This window comes from Astyanax mexicanus, chromosome 5 (genome assembly GCF_023375975.1).
Source record: "Astyanax mexicanus isolate ESR-SI-001 chromosome 5, AstMex3_surface, whole genome shotgun sequence".
Classification (NCBI taxonomy): domain Eukaryota; kingdom Metazoa; phylum Chordata; class Actinopteri; order Characiformes; family Acestrorhamphidae; genus Astyanax; species Astyanax mexicanus.
The window spans coordinates 3,728,721-3,737,971 of NC_064412.1; the positions used below are offsets into that span (position 1 = coordinate 3,728,721).

The window sequence follows — 9,251 nt, forward strand, 5'->3', positions numbered from 1 at the left end:
GTGGCAATAAAGTTTATCTGAAGAAGTGTAGCCACGGTCTCAGCCTGTTTTTCAGTGTAGCTCTCTCTCTAACTTATACTGATTAGGTTAATATAGAGACATTGTCTGGCAAACTAAATGGAAAACATAATATAAATTGGCGACGAGTACGGATTGAGCCTCATGCTTGCAAAGAGCAGGCTAACTCAGGAGGTAGCAAGAGAGTGGAGCTGAGGATTTACTTCACACAAGCCAAGACGAAGCCCACTGAGGAAAATGGCGCATATTATCGGACAGATTGAGACATTCGACGAAGCAAGAGAGCAGTGGTCTACCTACGTGGAGAGGTTTGAGCATTTTGTTCAAGCTAATGGCATAACCGAGGAAAAACTAGTGGCAGTGTTTTTGAGTGTAATAGGAGCTACTACATATGGCTTACTCCGTAGCCTTATCGCTCCAGAAAAGCCAGGAGAGAAAACGTACACACAAATAGTGGAGGTGTTACAGGCTCATTTTTCTCCAAAGCCCGTTGTAATTGCAGAGCATTACCGTTTCCATAAACGCAACCAACAAGAAGGAGAAAGTGTAGCACAATATGTAGCAGTTTTAAAGAAGCTGGCCGAGCACTGCGAATTTGGAGATTATTTACAAGATGCGCTACGTGCCAGATTGGTGTGTGGTCTAAACAATGAAGCCATACAGAGGAAGCTCTTGACATAAGCTACACTCACATACAAAAAAGCTGTGGATATAGCCATGTCCATGGAAATAGTAGCGAGAGAATCTCAACACCTCAGTAATTCATTGAAAGTCAATGCAATGGCCATCACCACCTGTAAATGTCCAAGATGTGGCAAGACGAATCACAAGGAAAGTGAATGTTTTTACAAGGAACAGCATTGCCACAACTGTAACAAGAAAGGACACATTTCTCGTATGTGCAGAAACAAAAGGATGGTGAAAAACTCAGAAAAGCCTGAAAGTAAAAATCAACACAAAATGTGGAGAGGCAACCGTAAGAAAGGACACATACACAAGGTTGAAACTAACAACACAAGTGAAAAGGATTCAACTACAGACACAGATTCAGAACTGGCATTACATAAAGTTACAGCTGTCCAGAATGGCACTGCAGGGGTGAGTGTGACAAAGGATACATGTTCGATGCTGTCAGTGATTTTGATAAAGCCAGAAGTAGAAGGAGTGTCAATCAACATGGAACTTGATACAGGTGCAGCAGTATCTCTGATCTCCGAAGAGCTGTACAGAGAGAAACTAGCTCATGTGCGTCTGCGTAACACTAGCATGGTCCTTAAGACTTACACTGGTGAGATGATGTCACCTGAAGGAGTCATTAAAGTGAGAGTCAAGTTGAACAGAGTTAGTCTCCCTCTCTATGTAGTAAAAGGAAATGGACCTGCACTTTTTGGCCGTGAGTGGCTTCGCAGAATAAGACTAAACTGGAGTGAGATCAAAACAGTAAGGTGTGTACACAAATCTGATGTTGAGACACTGGACACTCTGCTCAAAAGACACGCTAATGTCTTTAAGGAAGGCCTGGGAACAGTCAAAGGTTTCCAAGCAACATTGACTCTAAAACCTGATCAGCAGCCTAAATTTCTACAATCACGCGTGGTACCATATGCACTTCGCTCCAAAGTGGAAGCTGAGCTAGAGCGTCTACAAAATCAAGGAGTGATTTCGCCAGTCAAGTTCAGGGAATGGGCAACCCCCATCGTACCAGTGATTAAAAAGTGCGGTGGAGTAAGAATTTGTGGAGACTTCAAAGTAACAGTGAACCCAGCTCTGTGCACTGAGTATTATCCCCTGCCACGTATAGAGGATTTGTTTGCATCACTTGCTGGTGGACAGCGCTTTAGCAAGCTGGATCTTTCACATGCTTACCTGCAGGTGCCAGTCAGTGAGAAGTCCCGTCGGTACCTCACCATCACCACTCATAAGGGTCTGTTTGTTTATAACAGGCTACCCTTTGGAATTACGTCATCACCCTCCATCTTCCAAAGAGTGATGGATCAAGTGCTGCAAGGACTTCCTAATGTGCATTGTTTCTTAGATGATATCTTAGTCACAGGCACCAATGATGTTCAGCATATGAAAAACCTGGGGGCAGTTTTAAGTCGTCTTGAGGAATTTGGCCTCCGTGTACAGCAGGAAAAGTTCTTTAAGAGCTCATTGGAGTACCTGGGACACACTATTGATGCAGCAGGACTTCACAAGTCTCCAGACAAGGTACGGGCGATTGTAGAGGCTCCAGTTAACGTGAGTCAACTTCGATCGTTTTTGGGACTCATTAACTATTATGCCAGATTTGTCCCTAACCTAGCTACACTACTACATCCACTGAATGCTTTGTTGCACAAAAGTACGAAGTGGATTTGGTCAGTAGAATGTGAGAAGGCATTCCAAGAAGCCAGTTGGCAAGCAAGAGTGTACTTACTCATTATGACCCACGACTTCCAATCCGGCTAGCATGTGACGCTTCACCATATGGCGTCGGGGCAGTGATTTCTCATGTGCTGGCTGATGGGCAGGAGAAACCCATAGCTTTCTCCTCAAGAACATTAAGTAAGGCAGAACAGAATTATGCCCAGATAGAACGGGAGGCATTGGGGATTATCTTTGGTGTCAGGAAGTTTCATGCTTATCTCTATGGACGGCATTTCACCTTGCTCACTGACCATCGTCCTTTAACAACTATCCTGAGCCCCATCAAAGCAACTCCATCCATGGCTGCAGCCCGACTGCAAAGATGGGCACTTGTACTTGCAGCTCATAGTTACACGATTCAGTACAGAAGTGCTGCTGATCATGGTAATGCTAATGGATTGTCCCGTTTACCACTCCCAGTACAACACAAAGAGAAAACTGGATCAGTTGATGCCTTTCTTGTCCATCATTTGGATGTATTGCCAGTATACAGTTCAGACATCTCTAAAGAGACCAAGGCTGACCCTACCATTTCTAAGATCTCAGAAATGGTGTCGACTGGATGTTTCCCCACCACAAAAGGTTTTGATAGTGACCTAACACCATATCTAATCAGACGGAACGAGCTTTCAATCTTGCAAGGCTGTCTGATGTGGGGTATCCGAGTAATTGTACCACCTAAACTGAGACAACCAGTGTTGGAAGAATTACACACAGGGCATCCTGGTGTGGTAAAGATGAAGGCTGTGGCACGAAGTTATGTTTGGTGGACGGGCATCGATGCTCAAATTGAAGAAAAATCTAAAACTTGTGCATCATGCCAGCACAACCAAAGATCTGTCACCACTACATCCTTGGCCATGGCCAGGAGCACCCTGGCAGCGGATCCATGTAGATTTCGCAGGGCCATTCGAAGGACGCATGTTCTTTGTTGCAGTGGACGCCCATTCCAAATGGCCAGAGGTTTGTTTGATGGATTCAACAACTTCATCCAGGACCATCCAAGTACTAAGGGGCATGTTTAGTCGCTATGGCTTACCCGAAGTTCTGGTGAGCGACAATGGTCCACAATTTGTTTCGGATGAGTTTTCCAGGTTCCTCAAAGCCAACGGAATGAAGCATATGCGTTCTGCTCCATTTCATCCTGCAACTAATGGCCTCGCTGAGCGTTTTGTGCAAACATTCAAGCACTCCCTAAAGTCATCCAGGGGATCCACATCTCTTCAAGAAAGGCTGGATGCTTTCCTTCTGCACTACCGAAATTCGCCACATGCCACAACGAAAGAGACACCCGCCATGCTCTTTGTACACCGAAGACTCTGCACACGCCTGGATCTTCTGAAACCAAACTTAGCAGCTGTAGTCAGTCACGCACAGGACACTCAATGCAGCTGGAGAGCTAAGCATTCTAAAGACTGCAAATTCGAAGTGGGTGATCCGGTGTTGGTCCGCGATTATCGGCGCAGGGAGGAAAAGTGGACACCTGGCAATGTGTCATCCAAAACGGGTCCAGTATCTTACACAGTTGAAGTTGGATCTTCTCAGCTTTGGAAACGACACACAGAGCAGATGTTGGCTTGTCACCCAGAAATTGCCAAACAACCAGAACAACCACAGTCCAGTGAAAGGCTGACACCTTTTGACATGGACAATGTACAACAAACTTCAGGAGCTGTTGAACAACCTGAACCAGATTCTGTGGCTAGCAGGTCTGTGGTAAATGCTTCAGAACACATTGAAGCCACACCAGCAACACCACAAGCTTCACCTGCACAGAACATAAGAAGTCGTCCATTTCGAGTTCATAAACCACCTGATAGACTGAACTTATAAGGCAAATGTATATGGTGGATACCTGGACATTTTTGTGTAAAAAGTTTAGCTAGTGAGTCGGGTCCCAACACAATAACCCAGCAGAATAATCCTTGACCCCACTCAAAGTCTTGGGGCAGTCTACCCCCAGACTTAGTTTAGTAAAAAAAAAATATATATATATATATATAATTGAATGTGTATGTTTAATAAAAGGGGGGTAGTTGTGATGTATTTGCAGTCAGTTGTTGTTACTATTACAAGACTGCGTGTGGCGCTGTTTTCCCAGAGGGTCATTACTCTCTGAGTGTGGCAATAAAGTTTATCTGAAGAAGTGTAGCCACGGTCTCAGCCTGTTTTTCAGTGTAGCTCTCTCTCTAACTTATACTGATAGGTTAATATAGAGACATTGTCTGGCAAACTAAATGGAAAACATAATACTAGGTGGTTGCTATGGTATTTTTAATTTTGATCTCTCTAGTAATATTGTGTTGCTATTTGGTTGAAATGGAAGAAAGATGGGTGCTACAGTGTTGCGGCATGGTTATCATATTCTCGTTGCTGTGGTGTTGCAGAGTAGTTGGAAGGTTCTTGCTAGGTGGTCAATATGGTGAAACCAACATGATTTAGTTGCTATGGTGGTGTTATGGTATTTCATATAATGTGCTATGATGTTAGAGTGGTTGCTATTGTGTTGCTAGATGGGTAGTATTGTTTTGTACAATGGTTGCTATGATGCTGCATAGTGGTTGCTAGGTTGTTGATAGGGGGTCAAAAATATGTTATATAGTTGCTATGGTGTTGCTATATTAATTCATTGCCTTGATGTTGCTTTATTGATGCTATGGTGTTGTAGGTGGATTGAAATGGTATTTCTTGATATGTTTTTTCTTATTGGCACTATAGTTTTGTTTAGTGGTTGTTAGGGTATTGCAATGGGATTGCCAGACATTTCCTATAGTATCTTAACTGCTACGGTGGCTTGGGTGGTTGCTCAGGTGTTGCCAAGTAGTTGGATAAAGTGTCTAAAAAGTTACATTAAATATGATGTCATGAGTATATTATATTTGTAAACTAATGCATTTTAACATTTATATTATGGTTTGTTTCTGTGTTAAAATATACTATTGCATGTTTTTGTGTTAATCATATATGTACTGGATTATTATTATTATTATTATATACCCTGAAAAGTTGACCTATTACAGTAGTTTCTTTAAAAAATCCGAACTCTTAACTGGAGCTAAAATTCTCATAATTCTCCACAGGCTGGTACTGTATTGAAACAGCTGTGCTTAACAAGCAGCGAGCGTTTCCTTCCTCCATAGCTTTGTATATGTTTCCAGCTCTGGGACTAGTTAAGGCGGGGGGTCTGTAGGTGTTCTGGAGTCCTGGGTAATTCTCAGGTGTTAATATAGTGAGAATATGGTCTATATTTTAACCCAATTAGTTTCCATTAGGAGGCAGTGAAGTCAGCATGTTCCTCGAGTGAATTCCACAAAGAGCCATTCTTCATTTATTCACATTATAGAGGGTCCAACTGTACCTCGCTACATGGAATTATTAGGAGAACTTCACTTCATTAACTTCAAGCCCAGTTTTGCTCCAATGAAACTTTTGGAATAAATGTTCTGCTTAAATAGAGCTGTTTGGTGAAAAATCTAATTATCCTGACTTTTTAATCAGTGAACCTTACTACAAATCCAAGGTTGTTTTACAATTTTACACGTTTTTACATACAACCATGTATACTCTGCAATCATCCACACACCGATGAGAAGCAACAGCCAATAGCGTACAGCGTACTCTCAACCGGAAACAACCGTCCACCTGGAGGACTGCAATTAATAACTTACATACATACCATATACATACATACATACCACACCCTTTACACATATACACAGATCATTGTATTGAGTTGAGTATTAGTTTTTCTGGGCAATTTAAAATATCCAATTTACCAGATCAACTTAGAATATCCAATTTTTACCAGAGCAATTTAAATTATTCACTTTGCAATTTAGAGTATTGATGACCCTAGGTGCAGTGGATCCACCAGGTTACTCGATAAAATATCTTGCACATCCTTTTTTGGCTTTTAGTGGAAGTTGCTAAAGGCTAATGATGCTAACAAATGCAGAATGTAGACTTTAGACTTGGTAGAAAAAAACTTGACATACAAAACAATTAAGGGACACATATGGAATTACGTAGTAAACAGTAAAAAAAAATGTTTGTCCTCCCCTTGAAAAAAAAGGAAGCATACTTAAGAGCATTTAAAGTTTGTTTAAGTTTGGTGCCCAGGTAATAATTGGCACTCTGTCCTGGGTAAATCCTGTAGTGTCAGATGCTGTAGTCCTCCAGGTGGATGGTGGTTTCTGGTTGAGAGTAGGCTGTGTGCTATTGGCTGCTGCTTCTCACCGGTTTGTAGATGAGTGCTGAGTATGAATGGTTATGTGTAAAATGTGTAAACTGTAAAGCGTCGTTGGGTTTCTAGAAAGGTGCTATATAAGTTGAACTTCATTCATTCATTAATATACTTTATGAAAATAAACATTAAATATACTTTCTCTGTATTTCCATAAAATGTACGTTTTTAAGCAATGCTTTAAATTGTATTTTATGTTAGTAGAAAATGTATATAGTGGCATTAAAAACTGTTTAAACCTCACTTCAGTGTATTTTCATGTTTTTTTTTTCCAGTAGCATTAAAGTGTACACTATGTGCATTAATATGCAAAGTAGTATTGAAGCGTATTAAAAAATGATGATTAAAAAACACATACTTAAATCTACTTACGTTTGCAGAAGTTATACGAAAAAAAGCACTCAAAAGCACAATCTAATGCTTTTATGTTGCATCTGTTTTTTTTTTGTATTTTGTATATTTTATGTTTAATGTTTTGCCTGATTTTGTCCTGTGATCACGTTTCTATAAAGCTGCTTCGTTTTTTACAACATAATTTTTTTCTTTTACAAGGTGTCCACGTCAATCCCCTGATCTAAACCTGATGAACTGAGATGGTGATTTGAGGTGATTTAATTGGGAGGAGCTGGAGCTTCACAGCGTGAAGGAAAAGCAGCAGCTATTGTTCAGCACCTCCAGGAACTCCTTCCTTCAAGACGCTGAGGAAACTATTCCAGGTGACTCTCCCTCATGAAGATACTGACCTAAAACATATTGAGAAATGTCTAAGTATGCTGTAAATATACTAATCATAACAGATTTATGTACTTAAAATATGTTAAAAGTACATAAATATTATACTTTCATCAAATGTTTAAAAATAAATTTTTATCATACTTATTAAAAAATACAATGAAATGTATAAAAAACTTAGTTCAATGTAATTCAATATACTTCTAAAATACTTATTTCCAAATATACTTTTGTACATTTTTAGCAAAGTGTGTTAACACCTGTTACAGTAGTTCACTTAAAGTACAATGTATCATATAACTTTTTAGAAAGTAAATTAAATTACTATATTTATAAAATTTAAACTATATTTATAACATGCTAAAAATTGTAGTACAGTATATTAAAATATATTTTTACACCCAATGTAGTATACTAGAAGTGTGCTTTTTACAAAAGCCAGGATCAAGAAGCTTGTATATTTATACTCTAATGTAAATAGATCACATATATTTAACATCAATTCTTAGTACATTTCTAATATACCTGGTGTATAATAATAGTGATACAGTTGTAATACTCATTAAATGCATTAGAATTTTACTGTAAGCATATTTAAAATATGGGGTTACATACAGTACATGAAGTAGTGTGTTTAAATGCTACTCAAATCCCAGCTCATGCTGCTTGGCATCAGCAGCCAGAGTCTGAGCGAGCACAATAGGTCATGATCTCTCTGAGTGGGTACAGTAGGTAGTGCTCTTTTCCCATATCACTCTTAGTGTGATGTTGTTCAGCACAGGCATCTGTGAGCTGATGTATCAGAGCTGGAGATTCAACGCTTTCCTCTGATTGTGCTGTGATGCTGCTAAGTGATGCAATATTAGCGGTATTTGCAAAAGAGGTAGAGTCTGACTTCTCATGTATTGGAAGAAGCATTCGCTAGATTGGACTTCAATAACGGTGATATCATTTTTGTGGTAAATCGATATGTATTATTTGCAGAATCTGTCACGGATAGGCAATTTTACTGCCGCCACTTCGAGCTGAACACAATCAATCTCCGTAGCCGGTCTACGTCAGTGCATGATGACGTAATCACACAAGCTAGGCTAGGCTAGGCTAGGCTAAGCTCAGAGCCAAGCCGAACATATCCTAGCCTAGGCTAGCCTTGGGTTCGCTCGGTTAGCCTTGGGTCTGATAAACTTCAGACTTCAGCTTGTGACTAGCAGCGCTAATATATCTAATCTGTTCCACTACATACAAGATTTTCCTTATTCTGGCTGAAGTTATTTATAGTTGATGAATCCTAAAGGTTTGATTATTTGACGCAGATATCATAATCCTTTTATGTATATAAAGGCTTCTTGTATTATTTAACCTGGTTGAAGCACTTTTGTTTTGATCTGTTAAATTTCTTTAAAAAAATAAGAAGCTCTGCCTCTGTTGTAATTTAAAGTTATTTATATTAGTAATATATTATATATATTATATATATATGTATATATATATATATATATAGGTAATACACAGCAAAAACAGGATAATTAAACAGCTGAGAGTTGATTTTCACTCTCAAAGTGTAATTTTAACTCATTCAGATTTAAATGGTGTTCAGTGTTGGAGTTATTTGACAGAGTTGAATATTTCAGTGTTAATCCCACTAAACCCAATAAATACTGGCCAAATCCACAGAGATTTAATGAAACTCCGCCCAGTTAAACACGTTATTTGCATAATGGGTGTGTCCCCCAGATCCTAACTTGCAGTCAGTGTGAAATCTTGCCCACCAGGGCTTCCTTCCATTGGGTACCGTGTTATATTTTGTTTAATGGTTGTTTGTCTAGCCAATATATTGTAGGCTGTAAGA

General features: G+C 39.5%; 1 pseudogene; it reads left to right on the forward strand.

Moving 5' to 3' along the window:
* The first annotated feature begins 978 nt into the window (after positions 1-978).
* Positions 979-4,260, forward strand: LOC111191596 (uncharacterized protein K02A2.6-like; annotated as a pseudogene).
* Positions 4,261-9,251: the final 4,991 nt, after the last annotated feature.